At 42.6% G+C, this 15,648-nt stretch overlaps 1 protein-coding gene across 2 annotated transcripts in view; it reads left to right on the forward strand.

Moving 5' to 3' along the window:
• LOC124004279 (immunoglobulin superfamily member 21-like) overlaps positions 1–15,648 on the forward strand; it is a 328,369-nt gene that overhangs the window by 103,564 nt on the left and 209,157 nt on the right. The gene's annotated exons all lie outside the window — the stretch shown is intronic.

Genomic DNA, 15,648 nt, shown 5'->3' on the forward strand with positions numbered 1-15,648 from the left:
CCTTCTCCCATCTCCACAGAGGAACTCTGGAGCTCTGTCAGAGTGACCAACGGGTTCTTGGTCACCTCCCTGACCAAGGCCCTTCTCCCCCGATTGCTCAGTTAGGCCAGGCATCCAGCTCTAGGAAGAGTCTTGGTGGTTCTAAACTTCTCCCATTTAAGAATGATGAATGCAACTGTGTTCTTGAGGACCTTCAATGCTGCAGACATTTTTTGGTACCCTTCCCCAGATCTGTGCCTCGACACAATCCTGTCTCGGAGCTCTACGGATAATTCCTTCGACCTCATGACTTGGTTTTAGCTCTGAAACACACTGTCAACTGTGGGACCTTATATAGACAGATGTGCGCCTTTCCAAATCATGTCCATTTCTAAAAACCTGTTTTCACCTTGTGATTATGGGTTATTGTGTGTAGATTGTTGAGTATTTTTATTTATTTAATCTATTTTGGAATAAGGCTCTAACTTAACAAAATGTGGAAAAAGTCAAGGGGTCTGAATACTTTTAGAATTCACTGTAGATCAAGCTGTCCAGTGCACCAGATGTACACAGGAAATAAAACGCTAGAGACACACACACGGTACGTCTTCTTTGATCTCATAAACCTGACAGATGTGATTCATCCATTCCTGCTTAGAGCCGTGCATTACTTTCCCCTCCCCTCCTAATGCAGTTTAGCCCAATTAACACAGTGGCTCTTTTACTAACTATGTGAGGGAAGATGTGGGTGTGTTAGAGCTGTAGTTGGCTGCAGCCAAGTGCTGAAGGAGATCCAACATTGAGACACCTCTGTGAATACCAATGGTACCCATTGCTAGGCAAGTGGTGATTGGGGAGTCATCTCTCTCTCTCCTCTCTCTCTCTCTCTCTCTCTCTCTCTCTCTCTCTCTCTCTCTCTCTCTCTCTCTCTCTCTCTCTCTCTCTCTCTCTCTCTCTCTCTCTCTCTCTCTCTCTCTCTCTCTCTCTCTCTCTCTCTCTCTCTCTCTCTCTCTCTCTCTCTCTCTCTCTCTCTCTCTCCATGCCACTGCTCCATCTTCATGCTAGCAGCACTAAAGAGAAACAAAAAGAGCTGCAGAAGCACTAGATCTAGGATAGAGAAAGGTAATTGAGGTTGGTAAGAATAGGATTGTGGGTCTGACATAGTAAAACAAGTTTAGCCCTGCAGAAAAGCGAAAACTAGAACTGTCAGCCAGTGAGATTCTTCCTCTATCTCTTATTGAAACACACTGATGGGTAATATAATGGAGTGATAGTGATCTCTTCTACCTGTTGTCAGATGGTCCACTCTTCAATTGGAAACCTCTGCACTTAGATGCCCAGATTATAATACAGTCCACTATTACTGTTATCACTGTCTGTTCTCTGTATTTCTATTCCTGTGGATCCCCACAGGATAGAGAGGGAGTAGCTCATCTTACAGTCATACTATCACGACTCAGGATATGACCCAGATGCAGACACAGGAGGCAGATAGTTTGGTTCTCAGAATATCCATTATAAACAAAGGGGCAGGCAAAGGGCAGGTCGAGGGCAGGCAGAGGTTCGTAATCCAAGGCAGAGTCTATCAGGGACAGAATGGCTGGCAGGCTCAGGGTCAGGTCAGGCAGAAAGGTTGGAACCGGGAAGACTAGAAAAAAAGAACTAGAGAACTGGAGAAACGAGAAACACGCTGGTTAAACCTGACAAAACAAGACGAACTAGCAACAGACAGACAGAAAACGCAGGTATAAATACCCAGGGGATAATGGGGGAAATAGGAGACTCCTGGTGGGGGATGGTGACAAGTAGAAGACAGGTGAAACAAATCAGGGTGTGACACCTACAGTACCTGTGGATCAGGAGGAGGGGGGGATAGATATGTAGGTGAAATGACAGCAGAATTATACGTATGACACCAAAGGTAAGGAAGGCTGATTAATGTTAGGTATAAATGTAGCCACAGGGTGAAAGTGTTGAACGATGATCACACCGGTGTCTGTCTAATCAGTGCCGATGCCCTTGTTTCAAGTCAAAGTAGAGGGGACAGCTGTAGGGAGGGGAGGCATCGACGTCCGTCAGATCACTGGGACTCTGACAGTCAGTGGGTGGGGAAAGTCATGTAGGCGATTTGCGTAACCAAGCAGCAGTGATATTGTTGTTACCGTGAAATGTTAATATTGCTAGGTTGCAGGGTTATGATACCTGGTATCACATATTGTGACAAACATGTTTTGTTGTGTGTGACAAGCATATTTGTATGTGACATGCTAACACTTCAGCTACACTACATGTGTTGCCATCAATATGACATCAATGTGGCGTTCTACCTGCTAAACCAGAAACCAACCAAAATCAACTTTATTTGTCGTTATTTGAATTCACAACATAGAATGAATGTGCGCGTCAGCCATCTAGAATTGAACCTGCATTTTCGGCGCTTGGAAAGATGCCATTGGACACGTGCAGTATAGCAGCTCTCATTGCTTTCAAGGGAATCATTCCCCTCAATGTTTGACGGCTGATGGTATCTATATACAGTGGCTCTGGATGTTGAGCAGCAGGGCTGTTAGAAGTATTCTGGTTTGGTTTAATCTCAGTTATATTGATATGGTAGATCGTCTGTAGGCAACACATCCCTCACGTGGTCCTGTGTGGCTCAGTTGGTAGGGCATTGCGCTTATAACGCCAAGGTTATGCGTTTGATCCTCACAGATGGCCAAAATGAAGATGTATGCACTCACTACTCTCAGTTGCTCTGGATAAATGATGAAAATGTTTAGAATCTGTATCCATCATTTAACCACAATGGCAATTATTGCTTACAAGAGCAACTTAGATTCATTGTAATCATAAAACAATTATAGCCTATTGCAGTGTAATAGTCCAATATCATAATTTTTTATATGTCCTCTAAAACAAAGTTGAAAACAAAATGCACACACAGGAGGAACACAAAATCAAACCATTAAAAAAAAAAATGAATATTACCAACAAATTGACTGTGTTGTAAAAATTCATTTTTAGCCATTCTCAGCAGGTTATAGTTACAGTACCTTATACACTGTACTGTACTCCAAAATAACAATGAGAAGAATGGATTGATGAGTTAATAAGATTCATATTTTTTTGTCATTGCTTATTTTGCAATTGTTGCTATTTGACCACACTAGTTTCTGTCTTCACATGTGAAGGCCTCCTGCTCTGCACTTTTTGCTTGAGGCCTGGAACTTGGTGTGAAGGTCACTTTTTTGGCCACCAGGCAGGGCTTTCCATTTCTTAGAACAGAGAGCAGAGGAGCTGCAGTGGCAAACTCTAATCCTCTTTAATTTGTTTTCAGATGGGGCTTTGGAAATACCAGCCTGCTCCCTAAGCAGAGATCACATAAGAACGTGGGCAGGGACAGCTGTCTCCTCTACTGGCGGTTTTTAATACAGGTCCGCTTGCCCCTGCCTTCCCCTCCTAATGAATAATTCCAGCCTGGGCTGAGTAGTTACTTTGTGTGTATTTTGCAACCAAGATGAATGCTTTTCCCAACACTAAAAAGGCACGGCAGGATTGGTTGTAGTCTGCAGTGTAAGAGAAGTACAGAAGGGGATGAGGGTGGGGTGGTGGGGGATGGTTGTGATCTATCAGTATGCATGTGGGCCTCTGCTCATATCAAAACAAACCCTGTAATTGGGTTTGGGTGTGCCCCTTTCTCCTTCATAGGAAGGCAGAGGTTGAGTTATGAAAAAGACTCTTTGCTCTCCCCACCAGAATGCTTATGTTCCTTGATAGAGGTGATTTGTATCAATGAGCAGAGCATTCTATCTGTGCTCCGCCATGCTATTCTTTTTCTGCGATGTGGATGAGAAGAAGGCATAATTATATTGAAGTGATGAAGCACATCTTGAAAGACAGAGGGGGTTTAAAAGCTTTTGAAACAAAGCAAGCAGGCAGCAGGTTGGCAGCACAGGCAGGAGGCTGGCAGTCTTTTAATCCTCGCCGCAGTGCTGATAAATCGGCACGAGTTTCATTTTTATCCCCCTCACCAGTTTGCCTGGCCCTTGAGTGATGAACAAACCCCCACTCGCCCCTCAGGCCCTTTGATGTAATATCCAACCCCGGATTACCCCCTCTGCCTTGCGACAGATTGGTGGATGGAAGTGGTGGGCTAGCAGGTGCATGGTCCTGTGGTCCACTCTCCTGTACAGACCCAGGCAGCCACTGGATCACTGGGGAGGGGGGCAGGCTCAAAACACAGCCAGAACGTTCCATCACTACCGGACACACCGAGGACACTCCTCCCCTAGCTAACCAAGCACAGCCAATAAGAGCTACCTGGGATCTCTCCCTCCCTTTTCTCCCTTGCTTTCAAACAATCAGAGACAGATTGCCTCAAGTGTTGCATCTGAACTCTGCTTGACCTGTTCATAGTGGGCACAAAAGGAGAAGTTAGTCAAAGCTTTTGTTGTACTGAATGGCCATAAAGACTGTAGTCCAGAGGTCTAATAATAACAGCTCCCATTGTGGTTTGACGATTTAGCTGATTATTTTAATCAGGTGTGTAAGGCCTGGGCTGGAATAAAAACCTTTTCACCCCGTGGCTCTATGGAACACAAATTGTCCACCTCTGTATGAGATTGAAACTGAGACTGAAACAGCAGTGTTGCTCTTTCACCAGACCAAAAGCCAGACCTTTTCAGTCTTTGCAGTCCTTCCTTATCGTTCCACCGTGTTGTTTTTTGTAGTGATCATAGCTGCACAGTTGAATTAGTGATCGTGCCAACTGTTTGATGTCCGTCTATGCATTACCAACCAGACCCTCATAGAGAATTTCTGCATTTCACTATCATTTGTTTTGTTGGTTTTGCCTGTGAAATAGTCTGCATCCTCGCGCTCTCATTTTGTAAATTGATCCCAGCGCCCCCTAAGCCGTATCATGATTGTGTAGGCGTAGATTGGAGATTATGCGCTCCAGTTCTTCATTACGTCAGACACAATGTGTCTTTTCTGTCCCCAAATGAAGATGCTGCGAGAGTGGATTAAGATTTTTTTCCAGCGGTGTCTTGTAGCATTGCTTTAATATGAGGGGAAGTACACATGCAGGGCCGTAAGCAAAGAGACAAGGATACAGCTCCAGGGAAGCTTGTTTTGGAGGCCAAGCGAGTTAATAGAAATGCATTATACAGCACAAGGGAGATGAGCACTAACAACACTGCAAACCCGGCAGGGCTCACTCAGGCACAGGCGGGTTGATCTCTTAATTGAGGCCAGTCCCACAACATTGGTGTTTCTATTCTTTTGACAAATCAAGACAAACTGGAAATACATTGTTTTCACCCTCAGTAGTGATGTGGTTTTTAACACTAGATAAGTCGGGCCTCGAGGGACCCTCTTTTGAGCCAATGAGCAGTCATTTTGACTCAAACGTTCTAACAGTTTAATAAATACATGTAATATATGCTATCGGAAACATAATCCTTTGATTATTTTTATGGTCTTGGGTAACAGAATACAAAAAATATATATTTCAAAGAACACAATAGCCTTTTCATTACTTTCTGTTACTGTAAGCTAGTTGTTGCCATGTGATCACATACAGTACAGTATGTAGGGCATGGAAGTGGTTATTCTTGGAAAAAGTTATATTTTCAAACCTCAGAATCTGTTCTTTTTGATACTGTATAGAAATCAAAATGTCTTACCTGCATGTGACTCTGTAGGACGATTTGAAAAGTAAATTGTTGGCGCTCCGGTTAAAACATGTTTTCTTAAAACGGTTTCTAACACAAATTCAGTTTGTGACATAGAAATTCTTACAACATGTGTGTTAAATAGACTTATTTAGGTAAAGTCAAGGATGGAGGGAGGCATGACTTTAAAAATGGCAGAGATATTTGACTAGAATTTAAGTCAAAACGACTCACTCTGCATTTCTCGTGTTAAAGACTACTGCCTGCAGTCATTGGTTGTGACAAATGTGGCCCTTTATTTAGAGTGTGGAATAAAAGGGAAGGAAGTGAGAAGAGCACAGATCGGAGAGATTGCGAATGAACAGTGAAACAGGGTTCACTCCCCTCCATGAAATGGCCTCCTTGTAACAGCAGCAATTCCACTTTGATTGATGGACTCTGCAGTTTATGTTCCTGTATGCGGCATGCGTTCCTCAAATCTTCCCGTTTGACATTCAGAATGGCCATTTGTCTACAATGCCCCCATCTCTTCCCTCGTTTCCTGCCATTTCTCATGACCTGTAGTGATGCCGGGGTCTCCAGATTGAATGCACAAACTGTGATTGATCTCTCAGTGAGTCTATGGGATACCGTGACAACATGCTCCTTGGATAACCATGACCTGGCTTGTAGATAGGTAGGAAGACTAGATTTATCTGGAAGTGAAGTCCTGTTTACTTTATTAAAAACAGATTGGAATATCTATTGGCAAGACTGTGGCATTTAATTTTCCCAGGCTCCATCTTGGTTTTAGTTTGATGTGGATTTATATTCCTAGGGTTGTTCTTAAACTAATGAAATAGTAAAAATGCTAAACACAAGTGTTAGGTGAGAGAAAGACATGGTGCTGTGGTATGATGTCATTGTGATAAGGAAATCCTTGTGACCACTATGCCTGAGAAAAAGGTTTTGATTGAATGTAGTGTTGTGTCGTGTCTTTGGCTATGCCGGATTAAGTGATATGACATACTATTCTATAAAATAATTTCTCCGTCATTAATATGACCTGATTGAGCTAATCATGTAAATGTAATTAACTAGAGAGTCAGGCACCACAAAATGATATTTATAGAGGTTATCTTCCGAATAAACTCTTAAAGACCTAGTAATATTTTACATCAATAGCAGTCAATATTAATCGTCATCTTAATTCAGTCTCATCTAAAAGTTGTAAATTCTTAGTTATCTGCACAAACCCTGGCTAACAAGTTGAATCAGCAATAAAAAATTGGGTATAATTATTTATTTACTAAATACCTAACTAATCACACAGAATTACACATACACATATTTAAATCATAACTTGATTACACATTACATCATAAAGGAAAACGTCCCTAGGCAGAACAGATATGACAGCTTGTTACACAAAAGAAAAGGGGCTGGGTTTGAGTGAAAGAGCGGGAAGACTGGTTGTCAATTGGATACGTTATAGTAACGTCGTTGGGTGATAGACGGGATACTCTGTCTGTTCCTTCCTAACCCTCGTTGCATCTGCTGTTGCTAACTCAACGGCTAGGAAGTATCACTTCTGTAGTGAATAAGAGTTGAAAGTTCATACCATTCGCAACCAAAGCTCATGCTGATGTTGGCTTCATTCTGTAGTCATTATCTGAACCATTCTGACATAGGACCATCGTCCTACATCCTCGGAACAGGCGGTTATATTGTCGTCAAGGGCTTATATAGGAAGGGAGAGGAGGGCGTGTTTGAAAAGTTTTATAGCCCATGTCCCTTCACAGAGGCGGAACAGGCAGTTAACCCACTGTTCCTAGGCCGTCATTGAAAATAAGAATTTGTTCTTAACTGACTTGCCTGGTTAAATAAAGGTAAAAAAACAAACAACAAGAGGCGGGCCACTGATTGAGCAGCCCTATCTTATGAAAATCCAAATCTCTCTTTTTAGAAGCTAAAACAACATTTCATCCCATCACAAATAATTTAATATTCAAACATTTAAATTGAACAACAATTCCATGTGAATCCGACTTTCCACTGTAGAGTTTATGTCATCTTATCATTGATGGGAATGTCTCAGATAACAACCGAACTGACATCATATTCATTAAGTACCACCACATATCTTCAATTGTTCGGATTACCAGAATATAGTTCATTTCCCCCACCTACTGATGTTCCCAGAATCGCTATGTTAACCAAGAGTTTTGCAAATCTAACCTCAGTAGGGTAGAGAGAGGAAAAAGGGGGGAAGAGGTATTTATGACTGTCATAAACCTACCCCCCAGGCCAACGTCATGACAGTAGTATACCCATCTTCATCTCTAACATGCTTAATAAAAATGTAATTATGGGACATTGTGATAGGTTTCTTTTTTTCTTAGACGAAGCCATTGCCATTGTTATTCATACAATATTTATGTTCTGTTTCTGCAGCAGATACAGTGATCAAAATAGTAATTTTGTTTTCAAGTCAAGGAAGCAGCCTTTATGCTCCCCTACCTTTATGAGTTTTGACTGTTTCATCCACTGAGCCAAAATTGCTTGGAAAAACCTTCTGCAAATCAATCTCGGTTTGCCTCATACTGTCTGTCTTTGATTTCCCTGGACTCAATTTTTGTTAATGCAGTCTGTTTCCTTATTTCTTGTACTAAAGGTCCATAAATAGAAATAAACACATTTGCATTGCAAAAAAGTTTTCCATGCCACCCTACAGAGGACCTCAACTTTCAACTTGCCTTAGCAGATTATATCATCCATCACAGTTGTGCGTGTCGTTGTGATACAATCTCCAGAAAAAGGCACACAGGCACACAGGCTTAGGGCCCTTTAGTCTTGCACATGTTTTGGCTACTCTTTACTCCTCGAATCAGACACAGTCTAAGAGTGATTTGCCCCTTTTGGGAGAAAACATGACTCTCACAGACCCTGGGGAACTCTAGCCCGCCGTTAGGGCTGGGAATTGCCAGGGACCTCACAATACAATATTATACTTAGGTATATACCTATATTATACACCATACTTAGGTGCCAATACTATATGTATTGAGAATCTCATGATTCTACGTGTTGTGATTAAATACTGTGATTTTATTGCGATTTGATGTTCCAAACATATTGCTCACCATATGTCTGCTGCAGAGGGACAAGAGAGAGCAATGAGAAGATGAGTTTTGATCAGTAATGTAAATAAAAGTGCTGAAAATAAATTGGCTCTCTATTAAAAAGATGTAGAACAGGCTATGAAGGAAAAATACTGGAGTTTTGGTGCAGGTACAGTACAGCCAACGAGCTCAAAATTAATATTGCGATATTATCAAAACAATACGTTACTCTATATCGTCAAAGATAATATCCTGAAATGTAACTGTATCTATTTTTTCCCACATCACTATACACCATACTAGTGGTCATCCACGACCATGCTCTTGGGAGGCAGGCCTTTGTGAAAATAGAGGAAGAGAGGAAGGAAAAACAGAAGAGATAGAGAAAGAGCTGTTGGTTCATTGCACTGTGCCTGGCCTGCTGTGCCATTGGAGGATATGACAGTGCATCCAGGCACTCATGGCTGGGCGGGCTGGCGGGCTGTTTCCTTACGGCCCCAGACTCCTTGTGCTGGTGATGGAGAGATAATTCCACTCACCCAGTTGCCTTCAGAATGAGGGTCTGGTGATAGGAGTTCTTCCTGATTGCTATCCTATGAGGCAGCATGGGCCTGTGGGAGTGGGCTGGATTACAGCCGAAGGCGCTGACACTCTCCAAGCTGAAGCGTGTCATTAAACAGTAAATCACTCTGATTGAAAAACGCATCAGCTCCCAGCATCCTGTTTACAAAGCAAGACCTGATCCACAGGCCCAGACTGTGTTCTTCAGCAGCATAAATCAAGGGCCAGTCATACTCTAGGTTCTCCCACTCAAAGCACTCCTCAACCAAGCCCTTTGGCCATTGATTCAGTGACAAATCATCACATATTGAACCTTATTATTTTGGGGATAAAAATGTATTTTCATCACTCAAGATATAATTCATGGACTCATCATGATTCTCTTGGTGTTTTTAAGTTGTGAGGTCCACTCTTAGAAAAAAGGGTTTCAAAAATGTTATTCAGCTGTCCCCATAGGATAACCCTTTTTGGTTCCAGGTAAAACCCTTTTTAGTTCCAGGTAGAACCCAAAAGGCTGGCTATCACAGTCTGGTTCTACTTGGAACCAAAAACATGTAGCGCCACCTTTTGCTGCGATTACAGCTGTAAGTTGCTTGGGGTATGTCTCTATTAGTTTTGCACATCGAGAGACTGAAATGGATAACACCTGGATATGTTTATTTTTGAACCATTCCATTGTAGATTTTGCTTTATGTTTTGGATCATTGTCTTGTTGGAAGACAAATCTCCGTCCCAGTCTCAGGTGTTTTGCAGACTCCATCAGGTTTTCTTCCAGAATGGTCCTGTATTTGGCTCCATCCATCTTCCCATCAATTTTAACCATCTTCCCTGTCCCTGCTGAAGAAAAGCAGGCCCAAACCATGATGCTGCCACCACCATGTCTGACAGTGGGGATGGTGTGTTCAGGGTGATGAGCTATGTTGCTTTTACGCCAAACATAACGTTTTGCATTGTTGCCAAAAAGTTCAATTTTGGTTTCATCTGACCAGAGCACCTTCTTCCACATGTTTGGTGTGTCTCCCAGGTGGCTTGTGGCAAATTTTAAACAACACTTTTTAAGGATATCGTTAAGAAATGGCTTTCTTTTTGCCACTCTTCCATAAAGGCCAGATTTGTGCAATATACGACTGATTGTTGTCCTATGGACAGAGTCTCCCACCTCCGCTGTAGATCTCTGCAGTTCATCCAGAGTGATCATGGGCCTCTTGGCTGCATCTCTGATCAGTCTTCTCCTTGTATGAGCTGAAAGTTTAGAGGGACGGTCAGGTCTTGGTAGATTTGCAGTGGTCTGATACTCCTTCCATTTCAATATTATCGCTTGCACAGTACTCCTTGGGATGTTTAAAGCTTGGGAAATCTTTTTGTATCCAAATCCGGCTTTAAACTTCTTCACAACAGTATCTCGGACCTGCCTGGTGTGTTCCTTGTTCTTCATGATGCTCTCTGCGCGTTTAACGGACCTCTGAGACTATCACAGTGCAGGTGCATTTATACGGAGACTTGATTACACACAGGTGGATTGTATTTATCATCATTAGTCATTTAGGTCAACATTGGATCATTCAGAGATCCTCACTGAACTTCTGGAGAGAGTTTGTTGCACTGAAAGTAAAGGGGCTGAATAATTTTGCACGCCCAATTTTTCAGTTTTTGATTTGTTAAAAAAGCTTGAAATATCCAATAAATGTCGTTCCACTTCATGATTGTGTCCCACTTGTTGTTGATTCTTCACAAAAAAATACAGTTTTATATCTTTATTTTTGAAGCCTGAAATGTGGCAAAAGGTCGCAAAGTTCAAGGGGGCCGAATACTTTTGCAAGGCACTGTATATGCACAAATATTGATATAATAAACATCATATCAAATTAAACTTGTGTCCTCCCACTACAACTTTGGAAAGCATGCAGTTTCTTAGGCTACAGATGAAATAAGTTATGGTACACTTCACAAGGTGGTGAAAGTGCATGGTGATGAGCTTGATGCGCCTTTCCAATAAATGCAGCCCAAACAAATGTAACCATATCACACCTATTTTAGCTTCTCTACACTGGATACAAGTCATTTTTAGAATCGATTGTAAAATGTTATTTATCATGCTTGGTTCAGTGGCTCCTTTTAAAATCGCGGATGAAGACACACTACTATGAAGATGCCCTTAATGTATGATTTTAATGTAACGGCATTCATCTGTTGAAAGAAGAGAGTCGGACCGAAGCGCAGCGTGTAGGTTACTCATGACTTTAATGAAAGATAAGACGGTACAAGAAATAACTGAAATACGAAAACAACAAACGAAACTAATTACAGCCTATCTGGTGAAAACATACAAAGACAGGAACCAACACCCACGAAATACAAAGCGAAACTGAGGCTGCCTAAATACGGTTCCCAATCGGAGACAACGATAAGCACCTGACTCTAATTGAGAATCGCCTCAGGCAGCCAAACCTATACCACACCCCTAATCAGCCGCAATCCCAAATAATACAAACCCCAATACGAATACAACATATAAACCCATGTCACACCCTGGCCTACCCAAACATATAACAAAATACAATGACCAAGGCGTGACAGAACCCCCCCCCCCTAAGGTGCGGACTCCCAGACGCACCTCAAAAGCATAGGGAGGGTCCGGATGGGCGTCTGTCCATGGTGGCGGTTCTGGCTCGGGACGTGGACCCCACTCCATTAATGTCCTATTTCCTCCCCTTCGCGTCCTGGGATAATCCACCTTCTCCGACGACCATGGCCTAATAGTCCTCACCCAGATCCCCACATAACTGAGGAGCAGCTCGTGACAGAGAGGCAGCTCATGACAGAGGGGCAGCTCGGGACAGAGGGGCAGCTCAGGACAGAGGGGCAGCTCAGGACAGAGGGGCATCTCAGGACAGAGGGGCATCTCGGGACAGAGGGGCATCTTGGGACAGAGGGGCAGCTCGGGACAGATTGGCAGCTCGGGACAGAGGGGCAGCTCGGGACAGAGGGGCAGCTCGGGACAGAAGCAGCCCGGGACTGAGGGGAAGCCCAGTACTGAGGGGAAGCCCAGTACTGAGGGGAAGCCCGGTACTGAGGGGAAGCCCAGTACTGAGAGGAAGCCCAGTACTGAGAGGAAGCCCAGTACTGAGGGGAAGCCCAGTACTGAGAGTGGTGAAAACATACAGGGCCCTCTGGGTGCTCTTAACAACAACCTTTGCCAGTTTCTATGCACTGTTAATAGAGTATTAATGCCATATTATACAGTGCTCCTTACCCATCTCTACTCCCTGTTTTTGTGGGTAGGCCAATGTTATACTGTAGTGTAATAGAATACAATTTAGGTGTCGGCTAAACCTCGACGGTAACAATAAATGAAACATGGACCAAATGCATTTCGCTGGTGTCCTGCTTCTATGGTATCACCAGTCGTTGTTCTCAACAAGCTTCATCTTCATAAAACACTATGAACACCCATTCTCTTTTGACGTAGTGAGGGGGATGATAATGCTTAAACGTGTCCCAGACACTACAAATCAGCTCTGTTTGTTTACGCAGATTTAGACACAGAGAGGAGGAGAGCCGGTGGAACACAATCTCGCCTATTCATTTTTCTCATACAGTCAGTTGCACTGACATCTAAGCAAAGGTTGACCATAGCCATAAATCACACAGCACAATAGCAGGACATTTTGGGCCAGCCCATCATTGGGAACGGTTTTGTTTTCTCATTGCAGTTTGGCAAATTGCTGTTATTAAAATGGAAGAATGCATAGTTTGCAGCCCTCATTAGATGTTGTTCTAACAGTGCCTGATGGATTAAGACAAGCCGGAGGCCTCGTCTGCCTCTACAACCAGTTAATATGAGCCAATTAAAGCCATGCACTCTGCAGCCTCTCCACAGTGTTTTATGTGGCCTAACAATTATAACTCAGTCTGCCGATTCATTGCACAAAGCTTTTGATGTTAAGGAGGTGTACACTCACTAACACTACTTTACACTTACTGCAGTTTATTTGTAGCATTTTAGTAAGGGAACTGTGCCGATGGCAGTCGTTCATATCAACCCAGCACCACAGAGGTTCCATGTTAGTATATCTACCCCAGTTGTTCATGTCGATCTTGAGCCACTGCGTTTTAGCCCCTGCCTGAGGAGCCATTATGATATATTTTCTCTGCTCAGCTGTGTGACAATCTTATGATATCAGTCCAACAGAACTACTGATTCATGTGGTAGAAAGGTAGGGGCAATTGGTGGTGAGCAAGTATCTAGATGCATCTGCTCAGCTTCCTCAGAATATAGGGCTTATGGCACAGGAAGGATCAATATTGTGCAGTGTAAGCATTAAAACAGAATGTAAGCCTCCCTGAGGTGTTCCTACACAGACAGACAGACCTTGTCAGAGCTTACTGGAGATATCCAGCACATGACAAGAAAGAGATTTCTTCACTGAAACCTGATATTGTAAAGTATTTTTGAAAGTAGAGCTCATATCGGATAGTACCTTCCAAAACAAATGTACACTACCCTTCAAAAGTTTGGGGTCGCTTTGAAATGTCCTTGTTTTTGAAAGAAAAGCACATTTTATGTCCATTAACATTGATCAGAAATACAGTGTAGACATTGATGATGTTGTAAATGACTATTGTAGCTGGAAACGGCAGATTGTTTATGTAATATCTACATAGGTGTACAGAGGCCCATTATCAACAACAATCACTCCTGTGTTCCAATGGCACGTTGACACGCCCTGGCCATAGAGGCTTTTTATTCTCTATTTTGGTTAGGCCAGGGTGTGACAAGGGTGGGCGTTCTATGTACCTTTTTCTATATTTTTGTATTTCTTTGTTTTTGGCCGGGTGGGGTTCTCAATCAGGGACAGCTGTCTGTCGTTGTCTCTGATTGAGAACCATACTAAGGTAGCTCTTGCCCACATGGGTTTTATGGGTAGTTATTTTCTGTTTAGTGTCTTTGTTGCACCTTGCAGAACTGTTGGTTTGTTGGTTTGTTGTTTTTGTTTCGAGTATTCATCTTTATTAAAATCATTATGAATATGTACCACGCAGCATTAGAAGGCCAGCATCCCAGAGTCGCCTCTTCACTGTTGACGTTGAGATTGGTGTTTTGCGGGTACTATTTAATGAAGCTGCCAGTTGAGGACTTGTGAGGCATCTGTTTCTCAAACTAGACACTAATGTACTTGTCCTCTTGCTCATTTGTGCACCGGGGCCTCCCACTCCTCTTTCTATTCTGGTTAGGGCCAGTTTGCGCTGTTCTGTGAAGGGAGTAGTACACAGATTTGTACGAGATCTTCAGTTTCTTCGCAATATCTCGCATGGAATAGCCTTCATTTCTCAGAACAAGAATAGACTGACAATTTTCAGAAGAAAGTGTTTGTTTCTGTCCCATTTGAGCCTGTTATCGAACCCACAAATGCTGATGGTTCAGATACTCAACTTGTCTAAAGAAGGCCAGTTTTATTCAACATTTTTCAGTTGTGCTAACATAATTGCTGAGAATGGGTGTTCATAATAGCTATCACAACGTGCCATTGGAACACAGGAGTAATGGTTGCTGATAATGGGACTCTGTACGCCTATGTAGATATTCCATTTAAAAAATCAGCCGTTTCCAGGTACAATAGTAATTTAAAACATCAACAATGTCTACACTGTATTTCTGATCAATTTGATGTCATTTTAATGGACATAAAATGTGTTTTTCTTTCAAAAACAAGGACATTTCTAAGTGACCCCAAACTTTTCAACAGTAGTGTAGTTGTCGCCAAAGGGAATAGATTTGCCAAGCTTCATCCTGGTGAATGTCCAAATCCAGCAGCTGCCGCTCTTCAACCAGTACAGCAGACTAAATATGATGTGTATAAGGAAAGCAGAGACTTGAGGGCCCATTGTTGTCCTTGCCATTTGGCAGATACAGTTGTTAAGGGACTCACCAAGTCCTATCCTGTCTGTTACTGTTGTGAGTGGTCGCTCACAACTAGTGACACAAAAAAGACAACCCTGCTGCATTGTGCAGGGTTCCAAACCTACAAACCGATCACTTACTGCCTAGATTCAACGCTGTCCTCAAAATATAGGGAATAATAATTCAGATACTAATAATATGATCATATTATGCGTCAGCAAAGGCGCAGTTGCCCTGGAGACTAATGAAAGGACCCCTTGAGAAATCCTCCATTGTGATCTCTCTCATTCCGTCTCTTTCTCTGTCTCTCTCACTTACTCACTCATTCAATCATTCACTCACTCCCTCTCTCACACTCACTCCTCTCTATCTCTCTCTAAATACTTAGTCTGATCATTCAATCATTGCACCATTTCATTGCTTAGCCCAC

The sequence above is a fragment of the Oncorhynchus gorbuscha genome, linkage group LG18 (assembly GCF_021184085.1).
Source record: "Oncorhynchus gorbuscha isolate QuinsamMale2020 ecotype Even-year linkage group LG18, OgorEven_v1.0, whole genome shotgun sequence".
Lineage (NCBI taxonomy): Eukaryota > Metazoa > Chordata > Actinopteri > Salmoniformes > Salmonidae > Oncorhynchus > Oncorhynchus gorbuscha.